At 34.2% G+C, this 20,817-nt stretch overlaps 1 protein-coding gene across 3 annotated transcripts in view; it reads left to right on the top strand.

The window, feature by feature from the left end:
* LOC123524389 (prostaglandin E2 receptor EP4 subtype-like) overlaps positions 1 to 20,817 on the top strand; it is a 93,524-nt gene that overhangs the window by 29,241 nt on the left and 43,466 nt on the right. For 2 of the 3 annotated variants that reach the window (XM_045302545.2, XM_045302546.2), the window contains exon 1: positions 15,351 to 15,509. The exons of the other annotated variant lie outside the window; for it this stretch is intronic. The gene's annotated coding sequence lies outside the window, so the exon portion shown is untranslated. Of the gene's footprint in view, positions 1 to 15,350; positions 15,510 to 20,817 lie in introns of those variants that run through there. 3 annotated transcript variants of the gene reach the window in all.

The following is a 20,817-nucleotide window of genomic DNA, read 5'->3' as shown; positions in this document are numbered from 1 at the left end:
TCATGCGTGAGTGCATGCAAGCGTGCGTACGTCCGTCCGTCCATCTGTCCGGCTATTTTTTGTACAGATCATAACATCATCGTATATTTTGATAATACTTCATGCTTTACTCAGTGAGATCGATTCTCGGGAGCAAACATAGGACCTCTATCTCTAAAGTAAATGTAACACTTGACTGAGTGGGTTAGACAAAGGTTGTGCTCACAAAAATCATCACATTGAGGCAAGCATGTAGCATTTTCCCAATGTGGAGCAACAAACATTAAACAGACAGATGTTGAGAAATTATGTCACACTGACACAATTTTAGTCCTATAGCGGCTTTCCAGCTTTTGATGATGGAGGAGACCCTATGTTCCCGTTTGTGCATTATTCAAGGGAACATATAAATTGTCATGCGCAGGAGATTATATGCGCGCACGACACACAAGATAAGATGTCATGCGTGAGCAGGGAATACGCGCAATATTAACTGAGAAGGTCGTGAAAAGAGCTAGTGTAACTAACAGGTCAAAAATAATGAACTCGTTGTTATTATATTTTGATAGGAAATGAAAATGTAATGTGCAATTTTAATGTACATTTCAGCTGGAACAACTGAATTAGACCTTCCTGGTTTCAGCGCTATTGTAAGTGCACATATACGAGTAGCATTTCATTTCTAAATTTCGTACTTTTTTAAACTCCCAGTTGTTGAAATTCACTGGAATACGACAGCTTGTGCAATTTTATTGTACACGCTTAAAATGCACTTGTAAAACATAAATCTGATAAGCTATACTTTTAGCTATGTGTAGTGGGCAAAAAGATGGAATTTATTTGTAAAAATTATGCAAGTTTTTTTTAACATCCAAAGAAGTTCACTGCACGTACGTGTAACAGTTTGGAATCGATGCATTGCGTGGAACAACCTATGTCGAATGTTTAATCAAATGCAATAATTCTGTAAGACTATGTGTCTTTCATTCTTATCATTTCCTACTTATCTTGTCCAAAATATGATGTATGTATTTAATTTGTATATGTATTACTGGGAATAAAATATGTTTAAACAAAATGCAATAATACATTTTTCCCAACTGTTACGAAAATGAGTTAATGCATATACTGCTTGAATGTGTTCTTTTCATTCAATAGCCATTTTTTATTTATTCTAAAAACAAAGTTGTGATATGCAAGACATTTTTCACTTATGTTCAGTGGTTTATTTCTCCTATAAGATGATTTTTTTTTTAGTTAAAAATGTTCTGAAAAGAAAACAGAATAGAATTTTATTATTACCTCCACACAGGAAGAGTACGTAATGTGTCATGTTATACATGCATAAATACATTTAACATAAAGTATATTTTTAAAGAACAGTACATAATGCAAAATACTTGAAGCTTGATACTTTGCTATTTCTGTCATATGCACATACAAACAAAGCGTGAGTGAAAACGTATTGTATCTGTTTATCCATATTATTCTATTGACGCAACATTAATTAGATAGAGTTTATATTTTGACGTCAAATTTTACTGACGGATATGTTTAATAAACCATTAATTAAAAAATAACTGGATGGTAAAAGTATTTAATTTTTTAATATTCTACCAAATATAAATCTATCTTGAAAATATAAAAATTTGGCAAAAATATTTCGAGCCGTTTTTCCGTTAATTAGACAAGTGTGCCATTTTTTCTAAAAATCTAAAAAATTGAGAATGTCGTTTTTCTTCATTTTTTTCATAATTTTGAAAATAAAAGTGACAAATATTGTCTAGCGCCGTAGACCTTTGTATATCACACATAAAGATGTAAGTTTCGTTGCTGTAATTAGAAAAATAAACAAATGAGAGAAAATAAACCGATTTTTATCGCTTTTTAACTTGGCGCCAAAACAGACGTGCATGGTAATGTTTGCGACGTCATAGCTAAAACGTGTCACTAGTAACCAAGAAAACAGTTACACATTCACGCCGGGGATGACTTCTACTTTGATATGATATCAAAATCATATGCGGGTTGAAAAAAATTACAAAGTGCTATTCCACCTTAAGTGAAGCAGTTTACGGTTTATAATGATATTGATAAAGTTAGCTACAATCTATATAGTCATCAAAAGTGTGGTGGAAAAATATTAGGAACTATGACCCATTGTTTCTTCCATTAAAAGCAACAAAAACTTTCATTTATTGGAATTAATGAACTTCACTACCATAATATTATAATATTGGGCAAGTGGTAAACAATTATGCATCAACAAATATATTGTACACTTGTAACAAGAGACTCTTAGTTTGAAGCATTATTGTTGGTATCACTGAATGTGATACATTACCCCCCCCCCCCCCCCCCCCCCCCCCCACACACACACACCACCACCACCACATACTGACGCAGTAGATCTACCTTGCAATATTGCATAATTATGTGGACTGTATGTATATAGACTCAATGTATATAGTTAAGTAACAAAAAAACAAAGTCACATAACTCTGCAGAATATTTTTCTGAAAGAATCTAACATGCACCCTGCACAAGTGAAGTTTGTTCTGATCACTTGTGTGAAGTTTCATTAAATTGTGTGCAATGGTTCGGTAGATTAGGCGCGCACAAGATTGCATATGCAGACTGTATGTATATAGTAGAAACAAAAAATAAAGTCCAATAACTCGGCAGAATATTTATCTAAAAGAACGTAACATGCACCATGCACAACTAGGGTTGGTACTGATCACTTGTGTGAAGTTTCATCAAATTGTCTATAAGGGCTCGGGGTTGCAGCGCGCACCAGGTTGCATATGCAAACTGTAGTATATAGTATATTAACAAAAACAAAGTAACAGTGTGCAGAATTTGTTTCTGAAAGAACCAAACATACACCATGCACAACTAGGGTTACTATTGATCACTTGTGTTAAGTTTCATTGAATTGTGTGCACAGGTTCAGGAGATTAGGCGCTCACAAGATTGCATATGCGGACTGTATGAATATAGTATATTAACCAAAAACAAAGTCCATAAGTGTGCAGATTTTTTTTTTCTGAAAGAACGCAACATGCACCATGCACAATTAGGGTTGGTACTGAACACTTATGAGAAGTTTCATAATATTGTGTGCATGGGTACATTAGGCGCGTACAATATTGATTATGCAGACTCTTTGTATATAGTAACAAAAAACTGAAAGAACCTAACATGCACCATGCACAGTTCATTAGATTGTGTCAAGAGGATGAGGAGAGTTGGTGCGCACAAGGTTGTGTCTACAGACAGACGGACAGACAGACAGACAGAGAAACCAGTATACCCCCTTACATTGTGGGGGTGGGTACAATAAAGCAAACAGGTAATAGTCTGTATCTATACTAAATAATGGTTAAATATAATTGAATAAAAGAACATTTATATGTCCCTGTTCGATCGAATGATGTTATTTTGCCAGGTAAGCATCAGACGATATTGTATTGTTTCACGTGTGGCAAAGATTTTACTGACGTAACAAATGCCACGTGATCGATCCTAGTGGTACACAAGTTACTGTCGTAACAAATGTTACTCCTCGATCCTAATCACAACAAAATAAAAATCTGCTTAAGGCAATTGCAAGAAAATTATTTTTGACTTTTTAAAATATTTTTCTATCTATACTACCAATGTAGCGCAAACCACGACAGCACGGCGTAAACCTGACATGAAATTGCGAGAATGTGCAGCTTCATATAATGAAAAAATCCTGTTGACACGCTAACTGGTTTAATTGTCATCACATTACGTAATTTATCATTAGTAATAAAATGATGGAAAACAATTCTCGATAACAAAATATCTAATTTATTATCATTGAAAAACAGATTAATTTTCACGATATTTCCAATTTCAAATATTTCCTGTCGTGAAACGCATCGTGCTCCTAATGTACCCTTTTTACCATTTCCGATATCTGTCAATTGTTTCTATCTCCATTTGCGTTATTATAAAAAATAAACCACATCTGTGTTTTGCATGATACAATAATCATTTTCAGTTAATTTATATTGCTTCTGCATTCCCAACGATGAACCTGTAAGACCTTTTATGACGTGGCTATGACGTATATATTCCAGAGGTCTCAATGCTCGATCCGCTATCGTTGCTAACATGTACAAAGCAACCAAGAGTCAGATCGTCATATTAGATATATAGGCGTTACCCATGAAAAACTTACTTGTATGACGCGATATTAGAACGTTTCCTATTCCATCATATGTCGTTAGTTGGCGATTGTGTCGTTTCCGGTATCTATAACTTTAAAGACAAATGTACGTTCAGTTTAAAAATATGTTAACCAATGGGAAAACAAAACTGTAAATATAAGATTCAGTCGCAGTTTAGTAATTTTCATTTTGGTATGGAATACGTGACTTGCTTAATTAACGCATGGAGGCCGTGTCTGACCAAATACTATTAGTCTCTACACAAATGTAAACTGATACATCTAGAATTATATAGCATATACGTGAACTTTCCGTACCCGATAATTTACTTGTGTGTGTACTGTTTAACTTATAGGAAGTTGATATGAAACAAAGTTCAAACTTTTCGCTATCAAATTTGACAGTTTACTTCTTGGACTTGAAATATGTAAATGGCAATTCACATACTATTAGGTTTGTTGCTAAATCTGTTGAAGTTGCAGCGTTATTTTTAACTGAGTCATTTCCAAGTACATGTTAATATGAAGATATTTATTCCAAAAGGGTATGAGCAATGAAAAATATTAAGTCAACAAAACTAAATGTTTGATATATTCTAATAATTCTAAAAGTCTCTTCGTATAGTAATCAAAACTTATGTTGTCGAAAGTAAAAGTTTCTTATAACTTGTCTTAATGTCCTTTTGATGACATTTTCTCAAAAGCTAAAGGAAATATCACTTAGTCAAAATACTTCATAAATCTGTATTTTTTTCATGATTAAAAAAAGCAATCTGATGTTCATGTTATCGTATTAAACAATTTCTCTGCGAGCGGTTCAGAAGGATACGAGTCCCAATGTAGGCAATACCGTACATCCATATACACTACCAGCATTTTTATTTGTCTAAGATTAAACATAAAGCTTTCTTCACTATCGGCCTAAAACACAGAAGTAGATCTATGCACATGATTTTGCAAAATAGCTCGATTTAGAAAGTTTTCTTGTCATTGTAAAAATACGAATATTACACATATGACATTTTTTAATTTAAATGAGCATTAACATTTTATCAGGGGCCTTATATGTCTAAACGTTCCATTACCACCTGATTTTGTTCTGCTTTTACGTTATGTTGTATGCCCACTGAACTATTTGAATGGCAGAAAATGTCCTAGGGAAATGGTTGTACTCAAAGAGTTGGTACGTGCATCTGAACCAAACCTTTTACCGAAAATAAACACGTGTGCTTCGAACAGTTAATACAATTGTTATTTTGTAAACTGGATAGGGGCTGCTGTTCATGTTTTAAACTACTAAACATTCTTGTTTACCACTTTTGTTTTCCCGATGTATGCCTTCCAGATTTAAATGTCGGTCAAATGAAGTCAAGACATCTTTATTTATGTTTATCTATATAGGTAATTAAGTAGGTAAAGCAAGCCCTGGTGAACTTTTATAGTCAGCTAAATTCAGTTCTGCTGAGCTTTTAAAATCAGCCTGTTTCAATTAAACATTTTACTATAATGCGGAAGCAAAATTTAATGCATTATTTGAATATTGATAAAAGGTTAGTATACATACATTTTGTACGTGGTATACATTGAAAGAAAAAGAAATGTATTCACATGCTTTATATACGTTTGTAAAAAAGATATTTATAACTCCTATATGTAAAGTAGATTGAGCATTTATTCTGCCTGTTTTCATCTATTATGTTAACATTTTTTACTTTCAGTAAAGAATGAATATCCATATTTTATCTGATTAGAGAATTGATTTAATGGTTTGTCATATGTCGTTGACTCGGCATGGAGGCCATTAGGGTGAAGTGCAATCTTCTGGTTGGTGAAAACATGCAATTTAGATAGCTCAGTCAGGTGAGTTTGCATTTCAAGATACATGAGGCTATCATTCATCAAAATGATAATGCTATCTAGCTGTTTTCCATGGTCATTAATCATAAATTGACCGCAGTTTGAAGGTGCTTGAATTTCGGGAAGCAGCTGAAATTAATGTATTATCGTGTTTATTTTTTTATCATAGATCTAGTTTTAGTTGGAATTTTGGTCACTGATTGAATGATTCAAGCTTAAATATAAAAAAAAAATCAGGAGAAAACATCAGTTATTTGCTGAGTTTTCAAAATAATACATCTAATAAATAATAACACTAACTGTACTTACAGACCCAATCACATTTGTCAAACCTTGCATAAATAGACAAAACAACATTCAGCATGAACCGAACAGAAATCATTTCATATTACTTTCAAAGGCAATCAATTATTTCAGCCAGAAATATTTAACTGTATATATATCTTTATGGCGATTTTCCTGACTTTTGCTTGTTTGGTCTCCAAATGTCCCGTATAAAAGAACAGAAAAAGATATAACAAGTTTATATCTGCAATATCAGAGTTTTGTATCTCTATACGCCCATTTTGAAAAAAATCCCTACATATTATGTGATGATCCGCGTCATTTTTCGTGTCCGGATCATAAATAAATGACCATTCAATGTATTGACTTTAATCTTGGCAAATTGGTAGATAGCGATGAGACGATGCAGAGTACAGGAACCAGGTCAGCAGGTCAAAGGTCAAGATCACAAATGAAGTTCAACGGTCAAATTTGACCTTCATATTACGTGTCCGGAGCATACTTAATGACCATTTAAGATATGTCATATAGGTAGGAGGCAGTAAGACGAATTGCAGAGTATTGCTTTGTATTTTGTATCAGGAGCACAACTACAAAAGAATTTAAGGTGTTGACTTTCAATTTGGAATAAGGATGGGTTGGGATGAAGTGACTTGGGGAGTGCAACAATCCACATTACTCACTCCCGCCACAAACAAACACATTAACCCTTACCATAACCCCCCCCCCCCCCCCCCCCACGCCATAACACACACACAAACTAACAACACACTTATAATTCTTGTTTGTTTATTAATATTCGATCAATGCTGCCGTGCTAAGCCCACAAATCCCCACCCAATGCCACATTACATCTTACACACACACACACACACACACACACACACACGCGCGCGCGCGCGCGCACGCGTACGCGCACACACACACACACACACACACACACCCTCATCTGATCTAGAACTATGGCGCTTTCTGGAGCTCTTGTTGTCTTTGTTTTAAGTGGCCGTAAAACATCTTCCCTTTCTTATTGGTACTTGTTAGCTCGCCCCTTTTTTCTTAAATCTACGAGGTATTGTCGTCACCTGATCGTCGGCGTCGGCGTTGGGTAAACTTTTTGTTTAGGTCCACATTTTCTCAAAAACTATCAAAGATACAGCTTTTAAACTTTGCACACTTGTTTATAAATCATCATTACCTGAGTAAGTAGACCAAGAACCATAACTCTAACCTAATCATTAGGTGACTTTGTAGGCCAAGAACTATAAATCTGATAAGCGTTTTGTCAGAATTATGACCCTTTTTGTATATAGAAAATTTGAATTTCTTGGTTAAAATTTTTGTTTAGGTCCACTTTACTTGAATACTATAAGAATGCTAACGTCGGCGTTGGTTAAACTTTTTGTCTAGGCCCACCTATTCTCAAAAACAATAAGACCTGTAGCTTTTAAACTTTGCACAATTGTTTGTAATTATTAGACAAGTAAAAATGCCAAGAACCATAGGTCTAATATGCATTTGTCTGAAGTATGGTCCTTTATGTACTTAGAAAATTAAAACTTCTTTTTATTTGGTCTATTTTTTTTTTATTGAAATTTATATAACCTATAGCTTTGAAACGTTGTACACTTGTTTATTAACACTAGATTAGTAAGTAAGGCAACAACAATTTTGTAAGAATTATGGGCCTTTTAAACTTAGAAAATCAGTATTTCTTGGTTGATTTTTGTTTCAAGTTCACTTTTCTTGAGTACTTACTATAGCTTTGAAACTTACATACATTTTTGTCACAATTATGATGAGTAAGAAGGCAAAGAACCATAACTGTTTTCTTGTATATTGTCTAGCACTTACAGATGAGCATGGAAATTAATTCAGATAATTTTGGATATTTATATTTCGTTAGAACGAACTTATAGGAATAAAAGTTATTACTCAGTGTTTTGATTAAACCATTGTAAAAACACTTAAAGGTAAATATCAGAGAGTAATAAAAATAATAAAATAATTATAGGCTATTAGATTTGTATCGAGAAATATGCACGAGTTCTGCAGCGGAAATATTGCGCGACTTTAGGTCGCAATATCATACCGCGAAAGAACGAGTACAGATCTAATAATCTTTATATAACATACACATACTACACTTATAATTATTATATAAATGATATAAATTTGTTCTTTAGCTTGAGTAAAATTCAAATATCATCGTTTAAGAACTTTTAAACGCGATGACATGCATGAAACTGACGCCACAAATGACGTCACGCACGAGATAGGAAATTTGAACGTCAATATGGAAAACTGTTGACGTTTCAGGTTCCACCGTATATTAACGGAGTTTATTTATGAGTATGTAATAATAAATAAAATTCATATGGATAGTGATTTAGACAACAAATTGCAGAAGTAAAGCGGTTCACTATATATATAATAATGACTGTACGCGCAATGGTCAGCTTACAATGAAGTGATATTCATTTTAGAGCGTGATGAAGATGTTTCGCGGGTCATTTACATATGCTCTAATTAGTCAGATACTGCGAAAATATAGCATCATCTAATTAGCAAATGGTATTTATATTTAGAACTATATTTGTTTTGTATATTAATAAGTGGTCTGTGCTTCCATAGCTAATTATTGCTAATACATTGTTTAGACATGTCAGCATAACTCGAGACCAAAGGTATAACAGAATATCGGCCAAAACAAACTTAGGAACAATTAATATATATACATTACTGATTGTACATAACAGTTGACTCACTATGCATGCAACACTTTGTACAGAGTAACCTGAAGTTCCCGTGTATTGTGATGGGTGGTCTCTATGGTAGTGTATATTGTGCACAGACATGACATTGTAATGTATCTGCAGTTGTTATTCAACGTAATTGCTTCATTAAACACGTTGTAACGTTATGCTGTCAATAACAACAGGTCAAATTAGCCAAAGTATATCATAACATATTGATGTTACTCACACCATACGCTAATTAAAGCTATTTACCTGTAACGGTATCACTTTGTACGGCTTGTATACTGACGATACTCTCTTTTGCAAATTATGATATATATTTTGTATTTTGCTGAGTGTACAATCCGAAACAGTGTTTTAACGTATTTTTTTAAAACATTAGTATACAATGGATTAATATCTACTCCATATTTCAACACACTTACTCTTTTCTCTTAATTATAAAGTTCAGCATTTTGGAAAGGTGTGTATTAGAATATATTGTGACAATCGCCATCAAAAGAATGACCAAGATCATAATTGTTTATAAAGCAAATTGTTCATTTAAGAAATGAAATGCTTTTTTTCGGGGTTCATGCGAAATGAACGACAGCATAGGATCGGCAAGTCCAATTTGCCGATCCTATGCTGTCGTTCATTCCGCATGAACACCGAAAAAAATAGTTTCATTTCTTATATTTACATTATGATTCCTTTCCATTTGTAAACAAGATAATATTACAAATTGCACATATTCTGTGGCATTTAACATTAAAATCGGCTTCTCGGCCATTCTGTTTACCAGACGGATCACCTGTGACGTCATCTAAGGAACGTTCTCCCTAACTATACGCGGACGTCGTCAAAATAGCGGTCGGTTATCACTAAGCAGCGATAACGTAACTTTCGCGCCTTTCCTTTTGCTGTTCATACGAATTGAACGTCATAATTTTTAATGGAAAAGGATAGGGTGAATGCAAATATAGAAATGTAAACACAGGATCCTGTATCTCTAGATTCTATCAAGCAGAAATATGTTGTGGAATGACAGCATGAAAACGCGTATTTGACTGAAATTTTCTAGATTTTCGTTTTAGCAGAAACCAACGAAGTTATATCTTCAATCACATATGTTATTTGTTTTAAGTTTGTTTTAATGAAGTACTTCAAACCGTTCAGGCAGTTCATTTTAACAAAGTAAATTTCCACAAGATGGCTGTTTACTAATGCAACACCTCTTGGGCAAATCTATAATCAGAAAAAGCATTATTGTACTCTAAAATACCTGTTTCCCCGTGATGTCTTAAAATGGCATACAAAGTATATCACTCCCATAAAAATAAATAAAAAAGCCTTGTGACTGCAGCCTATTTTTTCACAGAAGCGAATCCATCAACTACATACACTCTGCTACAATTGTTATCTAAAGCGTGTATTTCAGGAGTAACTTATCTCGCTGATTTTCAAAGAAAATATGATATCATAGTGTTGAGATGCATTCTAATGGATTAACACTTCTTTTATCTCAACGTCATTCCTTTCTATCCTACGTACAAATGAAGGTTTTCATTGCCTCATTAACCGTGCAAGACACGTTTTGGCAGTTTAATTTTCAGGTAGTTCATTTTGATTGCTTTAACACACGTTATGATCAATATGTTCAAAAAGATAACATATTATAACTTACTTAGTATATGATGCTTTCCTGTGAACGAAATATAAGATAAGATAAGATAAGATAAGACAAAATTTTAAATTTCTTACTTTTTATTTACTTATTTTAAGTCGGCAAGATAGATTCCAATATAGTATATTGTACAGTTTTCATTGTGTACAGTTTAATTTTTTTTTTTTATATTTTCAACGTTTATTATGCCGTATTATCATTTTAGATTAACAAGATTTATACAGTATTTTCACGAGTTTTAACTTCTTTCTGTATTTCCTAGCATGACAAATGTCCTGTAAGTTTCCGGAATGTTGCGTAGCTGTTTTTTGCAGCACTGGATATAATTCTTAGGTTATTTAATTATCTATAACATTTGTGTCTCTTTGCCTGATCTTAACTTTTGGCGATACCGAAAACAGAATATTTATTGCACTTCAGCTTCACATACTTACATTGAAAGGAATATTTGCGGAGATAAACCCTTCAAGTTTCAAACTTAAGACAGAAAGCTTAGACATCGATGTCTAAGGCCTTTATAAAACCAAAAATATTTATTACCTTTTATGTATGAAAAAAGTATTACTTGTAGCAGAAGTAGCAGATTGGAATGAATTCATCTTAATCAGGAAAATATTAATTAATTCGAAATGAGCCTAAACGTTCACTGCTGCTATTGATCGTTATAGATAATCATCGTTATTTGATGTCAAATGTAGAACTATTTAACCCTTAAATAAAATAAATATAGACCTATTCTCAATGGCGTAATAGAAAACTGTACCGAGTCCACACATGATGGAATGAATCTAATATTGCCGTTTTGATATGATAGGGTGATATTAAAATGTCAGTGAATAATATTAGACGTTCTGGAGTGATAAAACAGTTCATCATTTAAAGTGGTATGCCTTGCTTTATCCAAGCCAGTACGTAACATCAAGTTCGTTCAACTAAAATAACAAAAACAAATGAGATAAGAGCCCCGTGCATTGGTGCTTTATACCTGGTACGCAAAGAAGAATCAGGAAAGCTTCTTAAATGACTTCAGGTCACTAGGCCGCCAGGCGCGAGCGTTTTCTGTATCTTGCAATATCGTCCATTTGGGTGAGTCGCCCATATAGTTTTCCTGTGGGACTATAAATTAACTGTTTTACACTATAATTGTATACTTTGGCAGTTTGATAAACATAAGCTGTGGGGTTTTATGCATTCCATTTAAAGGGCCAGTAATATCCCCGCTTTCGAATAAATTAAATTATTCCTGTCGGAGACTATTTATGTAAATAAGGTGTCAACTCATTCCACGATTCACTTACTAGTATTTGTGTTCAGCGGGGACTTGAACTCACGACCCCTGGTTTCGTAGTCAGACAGTTTTACCACTGGACCACTGCGTCTCACTGTGTTTAATATCGACAGTATAAGTACAATATGTAGTGATGAAAAATTTGTTGTTTTGTTTTGATTTTCTCAACTTTCAAGGATTTTGTAACAACATTTTGTCTGTACAGAAAAAAAAAACATTAGAACAGAGAAGAATATGCAACAATCATAATGAAATTAATTTTAAATAAAGTGATAATTGTGTTCAAAGTTTATAACTAATTCTTGAATTATTTTAACACAGTTTGACCTAGTTTTGATTATAATCAATCTTAAGGCAACGACAAACTAAAACATGACAGTCAACATTTTCTTACCTAACGGAATAAGTGTTCGTATAATAATTTAATTAAGACGTTTTTAAGAATACTTTTCTTTTTTCTCCAGATTAATTTCAATACAGCTGAATGATTATGTCATGTTGTTTAAAAGAAATAGAAATTACAAAAAATAAAAGAGGTCTCTATACACAAATGATCAGTTTAAATACAGCATAATATTACTTTGCTAGTAGTTAATAGCTATACATAGCTAGTGTTGTCTATATATGTAACACCGAGTTTAAATAAAATTTGTATCTTGTATCTTGACAGAAAAAGGAACTGAAAATGAAAGTGCTATTTTAACAGACGTGGTCTCACGAGCACAGTTTGACTGTATCTGTCATATCAATTTTAATCATGCTATATTTACATCTCACGATATTTAGATAATTGCAAGAAAACAGTGATCTTACAAAATAGCTTGCGTGGAATTCATTTGAGCCGTGCCACGGGAAAACCAACATAGTGGGTTTGCGACCAGCATGGATCCAGACCAGCCTGCGCATCCGCGCAGTCTGGTCAGGATCCATGCTGTTCGCTAACAGTTTCTCCAATTCCAATAGGCTTCAAAAGCGAACAGCATTGATCCTGACCAGACTGCGCGGATGCGCAGGCTGGTCTGGATCCATGCTGGTCGCAAAGCCACTATGTTGGTTTTCTCATGGCACGACTCATTTAAAGAAACCAGTGCAAAATTAAAGGACAGCAAATAACTCCCTATAAACGCTGACACCATGCTTAAAACAACACGGATAAAAATGTATATTACTCTGACTTCCAAATGAAAATATATATAAACTATATGATAAAATGTTCTTTTACAGCATTGATAATGAATTGAATAATATTATTCATTGTAGATTACTAATATTTAAACATTTGGCTACATGTTTTAGATATTATAAGCGAAATCTATGTTTTAATAACAATGATCACGAAAGAATGTTCCAAGATTCAGGTTTTTATCTGCAATTCTCCGTCAATGGCCGATCAATTACGAACATGAATGCAAGGTATGGGTACAGACCAGTGATATGAACAGTAGATGCAGGCGGAGTCTAAATCATTCGTTGAATGCCTTTCTCTATCATACTAAGTCTTGTCGTTCTTTGATGGTATTTCAAAATAGGTGTTGCTTGCATCAACAGTGCTTAAACTTATATTTTTTATCCATCACCTCGACGGATGAACTACTTTATCATATTATGGACATGCGGCTTTCGCTCTTACCCCTCTGGGCTGAAATAGATGTAACAGACATTGAATGCATTTTATTGTGAATCTGTGACATCTTGTACAATGTAAGGTCTAATCTTATCATGTTACGTCAATAATCTGAACAGTAGTCATACAACAGCTGTCAGGAGCACAACCATTAAGTAAGGCAGTGACAGAAATCAAAACTAATAGGAGTTGTTGAAAAAAGATTTATGGAAGTTATATGAAACTCAAATCAATAAGGCTTATAAATTCCACTCGCCTTTGATATTCCTTTCTATGAAATATTACACTTCTTTTGGTTCTAAGTTAAATGTTTCCACGATGTGCCTAGAACATGCTTCTACCGAAAATTAATTGACACACTGGACAGTTAACAAACAAAAGACGCCATAAAATGGCATGAAACAGATGCAAGTACAATCAACACACCAAAATGACTGAATTGACAACGTTGAAAAAAGTTATGCCTATTGAACTCGCAGAAATGCATCGGTAGACCATACCAATATTTTACTTACAATATATGGATAATAAGCACATTTTCTGGATAATAAACAACTGTTTTCTCTGCTTGTAGCCGAGTCGTTAAATTACTTCTTCTTCTATAAACGGATCTTAGCTTGCAGGGGGTAAATTAGATTGTAATTTGGCGTTTTATTTTTAAAGATATATTAATGGCCATCGTTCAGTAAAATGTTTTATTTAGATATTTACTTCAAATGTAGAAAATCCTCATCAAATGTATTTAACTTTACCAAAAATATAAATTAATTGTGTGTTTAGAGCTACATTCATAATTCTTCATGTGAGGAAGCCATCCAGCTGGCTTACGGAAGGTCGGTGGTTCTACCCGGATGCCCGCTCGTGATGAAATAATGCACGGAGGGGCACCTGGGGTCTTCCTCCACCATTAAAGCTGGAAAGTCGCCATATGACCTGTCATGTGTCGGTGCGACGTTAAATCCAACAAAAAAAAATCATAATTAAATGTCATGTTACACATAAATACTCTGTTTAGCTATACATGTATAAAGTGTGTACTATTTTAAATCTAATGCATAGTACTGTTAATACACATAACTTTACATAAATTGTATGTAATAATTAAGTGTTCATGTTTTCAGATGCAAAATTTAGTTAACATTAAAGTAGTTTTAAAGCAATTTTTATTGGTTATTTTGTCTGCCTGTTTACTACGTTTTAGTATAAGATCTTAATTTATCCATTTCATGACAACTATTTGTCAAAATACTTATATATAGCACAAAATGAATAGATAAAATCGCGGAAGTTTACTAATTGATCGAAATAGATAACCACTCCTTATCACAATGTAATTGCAATTCAATCTTATTTATCGAATTGTGCGAATTACATTTTTGATTCGGATTGTAGAAAAGTTATCCCCTAGGGTTGTTAATTCCTAACTGGACCACACCATTTGCTGATTCTGATTACAGAAGAAACGTAGTTACTTTTTGCAAATAGGCATTTAATTATTTTCTAATAAGTGACAACAAAACAGTGAATGTTTTATACCAAAATCCTATCTGAACGGCTGATAGCAGTTATTTCGTTGATATTAACGTTGGAAAGCTGAAAACCATTAAAAGCGGAAACTTTTAAAACTGTCACGTTTATAGATATAAATAATATTTAGTTAACGGTATTGCGGAACAATTATTCGTGTCAGTGACATAGGCAAAATAAAAAGGTTGCTCAAAGCACTCGTGCGAAGATATGTACTTGGCTATATTCCCTAGATTGAACGATAACCTGTGCGGAATAGACCAACTTGAGATTATTGTTTGAACAAAAGTCTAGACCGGACTAGACACCGTACAGATACGTTTTAGGTAAAGCATTTTTTTACATTAACTAAATCTACACTTCTTTAAAATGCTTAGCATTCATTATATAAACAAAATCAGCAAGGCATTATAGTTTGGTAACAGTGTCAGATAATACACCTAAAGCTCATGGGTAAGTGCACACCTGAGGAGGAATTCGACAGCGGTCACTGGCCAAGTAATTAAAAAACTCAAAACCCTGAAAAACTGATAGCCAGTGCTTATTGAGCATAAGTCAACCGATACACATGAAGAATCATCATTTCATTGTGCATAGACCAGTCATGATTTGAACAATGTTTGTAGAGGTCCACTAAATAATGCTACATGCCAAATATCTAAGCTCTGTGCATTGTGGTTCGAGACAAGAAAATTTTTAAAGGTTTTCCCTATACAACTCTATGTAAAACTAAGTTTGGATGGGGCCAATTTCAACCGTAATTGTAACCCTAACCCTAACCCTAGAGCGGAGTGATTCCGAATATTTTGAATGTGAATATACAGTTCATAATTATTCTAGAAATCGTTGCTGCTTGTTTTTGTTGTTTAAAACAGTAGTCCTCAATTGCTCAAACACTCACACAATACCAAGATTATAAAAAATAAATATGGGACTATTTTTACACGTCCAGAATATTTGTGTGATGAAGTCACATAGAAATAGAAGGGAAACTCAAATGACGCGAGGTTGAAACTTGGTAGGTGATTTAGAGCTAAGCACTGGCTAACAAGTAAATTCAACACTCTCGCTTTAACGATTTTTTTTCACCACAGAAAAAAAAATAACTTAATATTTATCAAGTCTCTTTGCTCGTACTTTCCTTGGATTAAAACCTTCTGTCGTTCATTGGCTGTTTTAATCTCAAAGCAGTTACAGAAATTACAGATAGAAATAAATATAACCTATACGTTTAAGACAGACAGACAGATGTTTTATTAACGTCTCACTTTCATACATAATACTATAATACATTTTTTATGCCCCCACTTTGGGGGGGGGGGGGGTATAGATTTGCTCTTGTCCGTCCGTCCTTCCGTCCTTCCGTCCGTCCGTCCGGCCTTCCGAAAATGTTGTGTCGCGCGTAGCTCTGAAAGTATTTGACTTAGAGTCACAAAACTTTACAGGAATGTTGGTCAGCATGTGTAGTTGTGCACCTGGGGTTTCGCGTCCGGATTCATTCAGTCATGTAGAAGTTATGGCCCCTGACTTTGTAAAAATTGGTCATTTTAATGTTGTGTCGTGCCTAGCTCCAAAAGTATATGACCTAGAGTCACAAAACTTTACAGGCATGTTGGTCAGCATGTGTAGTTGTGCACCCGGGGTTTCGCGTCCGGATTCATCCAGACATGTAGGAGTTATGGCCCCTGACTTAGTAAAGAAATGGTTATTTTAATGTTGTGTCGCGCATAGCTCCAAAAGTATTTGACCTAGAATCACCAAAGTTTACAGGAATGTTGGTCAGCATGTGTAGTTGTGCACCTGGGGTTTTTACGTCCGGATTCATGCAGTCATGTAGAAGTTATGGCCCCTGACTTTGTAAAAATTGGTCATTTTAATGTTGTGTCGTGCCTAGCTCCAAAAGTATATGACCTAGAGTCACAAAACTTTACAGGCATGTTGGTCAGCATGTGTAGTTGTGCACCTGGGGGTTCGCGTCCGGATTCATCCAGTCATGTAGGAGTTATGGCCCCTGACTTAGTAAAAAATTTGTCATTTTAATGTTGTGTCGCGCATAGCCCCAAAAGTATTTGACCTAGAATCACCAAATTTACAGGAATGTTGGTCAGCATGTGTAGTTGTGCACCTGGGGTTTCGCATCCGGATTCATTCAGTATTGTAGGAGTTCTGGCCCCTGACTAATGTCATGTAGTGGGGGCATCTGTGTCCCATGGACACATTTCTAGTTTTTGTATACAACAATATGAAGTATACGATATAAATGCATAAAACCACTCAGCATTGAGTTATGAGAGACAAGTATAAAACTTTTTAAAACAACTGTTAACATTAAGACTATAAGATATTCAAAATTAAGACATATTAAACATACAAGTAAATTTCAAGTAATAACCTTATAGTATATTTACACTAAAATAGTATATTAAAATCATTTGTACAAAATATTTCGCCTATGAATTAAGATATCATGACAAGCTTTTGCACAATGTTTAACAGATTCAGCATTCGAAAGTAAAAACATAAATTTTACATCATCATTATATGTACTTAATTGATTGTCAATATGCTTAGCCTTTTCAAATAAATGTTTTCTTATATCATCATATAAAGGGCACTTCATCAAAACATGGAATTCATCTTCAACATTCTCTCGACAATTGAAACATACACGTTCATTAACAGCTAGTCCCTGATAACGACCTGTTTCTATCTTAAGTGGAGCTACCCCGCTTCGAAATTTAGCTAAGGCGTTTCGACAAGATCTGTTTATACTTTTACATTTAACGTATGTTTCAGTCTCATAGTCGTGCTTGAATTTTTTATATGTTCTAAGTTTGTTTCCATTTGTTTTCCTGGTTCCATGTACTGAGGTAACAGACTCATTCCAGCGTGTAACGTAATTACAGAAAACCTTTCCTTGAACATTTTTGGGGGAAATGCCCCCAGATTTAACAAACCGTCTTTCAATTTTCTTGTCGAGCTTATGACCAACCTGACAACACACAGAAAACAAGTTCCAAAGTATTTACCAAACAACTTTCATATTGCATTTTGCAATTATATTTTTGATCCAGATATGATTAAATAGATCTACACATTTTATATTAACAACAGTATGTAAAGAAAACCAAACTGCATTATAAATATAAATTATAATAGATCTTCTTAAGCGTAAGAATAATAAAGTCGCTTGATTTGATCACGTGATCGAATCTGAAACCGACACTTGTTTTGATCATGTGACCTATTCTGAAATCCAATAAATAGTTTCAATACGCTAAAAAAATGTGTTCATGATTCTGCGTGAAAATAGCAACGGAATTGCAACGCCACTGATAAGCCGATAGATTATTGATTTTTTCATTGCCGTGCCTCGACACTGTTGTGGATGTGTATTATGGAGAAACTTCATCAGTTTGCGGCGATCAGTACCGTTTATCAGTAGGCGAATCTATAAATATGCGGCAACATCCTATAGATCCCGATTCGCAATGTTAAAATATCTTTTCTGTGCAGGTGTTATTTCTAAAATATTATTTCAGAAAATACAGTGCAGGGGCGGGGATTAATTTGACAGTTTGATTTTTTTGTAATTATTATCTAATCTAATAATCGTCAGTAGATTTTTTTAAGCTTAAAGGCATATTTATGTACTTGGTCGGACCGTCCTTATTCGTGATTGTATATGATGTATAATTATATATTTTCATCTCGAAATCAGCTGTAAATCGTTAATCAAAATGTCTTGTCCACAGAAGTTGCATAAAAATGAAATGAATTTCAAATAGTTACTAAAATTTAATACACAGTTGCACGGCGCAAAATCCATATCGGCGGACTCTTTGCGAAATATGCTTTATCGGCGGTGTCTTGCGTCGGCACCGGCGATTCTTTGCTATAAACAGGTTGGCAGTTATAAAAAGTCAGATGAACACGCCAAATTAATTAAGCTATAATGTTTCCAGATAGTCATTAGCCTAGAGCCTCTCTGTGCGTAATGCATAGAGAGCCTGCCTGTGCATAACCCCCCCCCCCCCCCCCCCCCCCCAAAAAAAAAAAAAAAAAAAAAAAAAACTGGTATGCAGAGAGGCCGCCGGTGCCACGACAAAACCCCGAAAGTAAGTGGTTTTGAAAAATTCCATTTACATTTCGGCCTATTTATCTTTATTATTTGGATGAATATTGATAAATGAATACAAGTAGTGCGCTTGATATGTATGATATCAAAGCAAAAACTGGTTAGAGACTGTGGAAAAAGTCGGGCTAGTGTTCCATGTCAGTACACCATCAACAAATTTCATCGAGTCATCGAGCAAAATCGCTGATAATTAAAAAGTAAACCCTATAAAACATAGAAAAGACAATATTATGTTCCGTGCTCTACTTATTTTTGAGCAGCATACCTATGATCATGGATGTCAGCTCGATTTTTCGCCTCCCATACCAACCTGAGCACTGTTTATAACAAAAAATAGCCGATGCCAACGCAAAGAAACAGCCAATATAGAGATTTCGCAAAGAGTGCGTCGATATGGATATGTACTGTGAATTTGGAGAGAGCATCATGAATGTACATGTCATCTAGGGAAGGTTTGAATCCATGGAGATTTTGTCAAAAGTTATGGCATCAGAATCTTGCGGGCATGCAGTAACATCAATAGCAACCACCACGCCACCGCAAATCAGGAGAGATATTTTTTTTTTTACTTTTTCCTGAAATCCGGCCTCAATATAGGGCCAATAGAAACGCGCTTATTCTGGAAAAGTACAGCATTCCCCAAACTGAACATGTGCCCGATTCTTTAGTCCAAAGATCAGAACATTTTGCATGTATATGACGTGTTTAACATATAATGTTCGGGAAATCCTTGAAGAAGGACCGAAGAAAAAATTAATTCCCAGATTTTTATTTAAAAAAAGATAAGCCATATACGCTGATCAAACCGGTATTTCTCTGCAGGAAAATTGTCGTTTAACGTAAAAAGTGCGCTAAATACTGTTATAATTGCGCGTACATATAGGTATTTCATAATTTTTCAGAACGAGTAATTTTTGCTATGGTAGGTAATCCACCATTCCGAGATGATAACTTTCCACAGGTGCCCGTAATATTTTGGCCTCATTTTCTTGGGAACCACCAGAAATCTTGTTCTTTTCCACGGGCGTTTCGTATTCTAATTTACTCGAGCCTAGCTGTATACGCCAGTTCGGTAGGTTCATTGATATGACGAATCACGGTTTTTATAGTGTTTAATGTATTTCTTATAAATAACCTAAAATTGAAACAGAAAATGTTATTTTGATCAACAAACATAACAAACAATATGAATAATAATATCATCATATATCATGTATATTTTTAAGAAAACAGTTACTGAATTAGCAATAGTTGGAATGGAAAAAAGGTAGATCTATAAAAAATATTTTTTACAGGTGTTTGTGTGTTAACTAATGACGACTCCTTATTAAAATGATGCTTATTTGTAACAAAAAATACATTCCTGACATTTTTTAATTGATAAGTATTGTACACATTAGAACACATAGCCTAGATTTTTTTCGGTGTCAGTCCAAGGAAATCCTATTCCTTTAAACTTTCACATATTGGAATATTTTGACTTTCTTTCCAAACTT

Source organism: Mercenaria mercenaria, chromosome 3 (genome assembly GCF_021730395.1).
Source record: "Mercenaria mercenaria strain notata chromosome 3, MADL_Memer_1, whole genome shotgun sequence".
NCBI lineage: Eukaryota > Metazoa > Mollusca > Bivalvia > Venerida > Veneridae > Mercenaria > Mercenaria mercenaria.
This window is presented reverse-complemented; position numbering and strand designations above follow the sequence as displayed.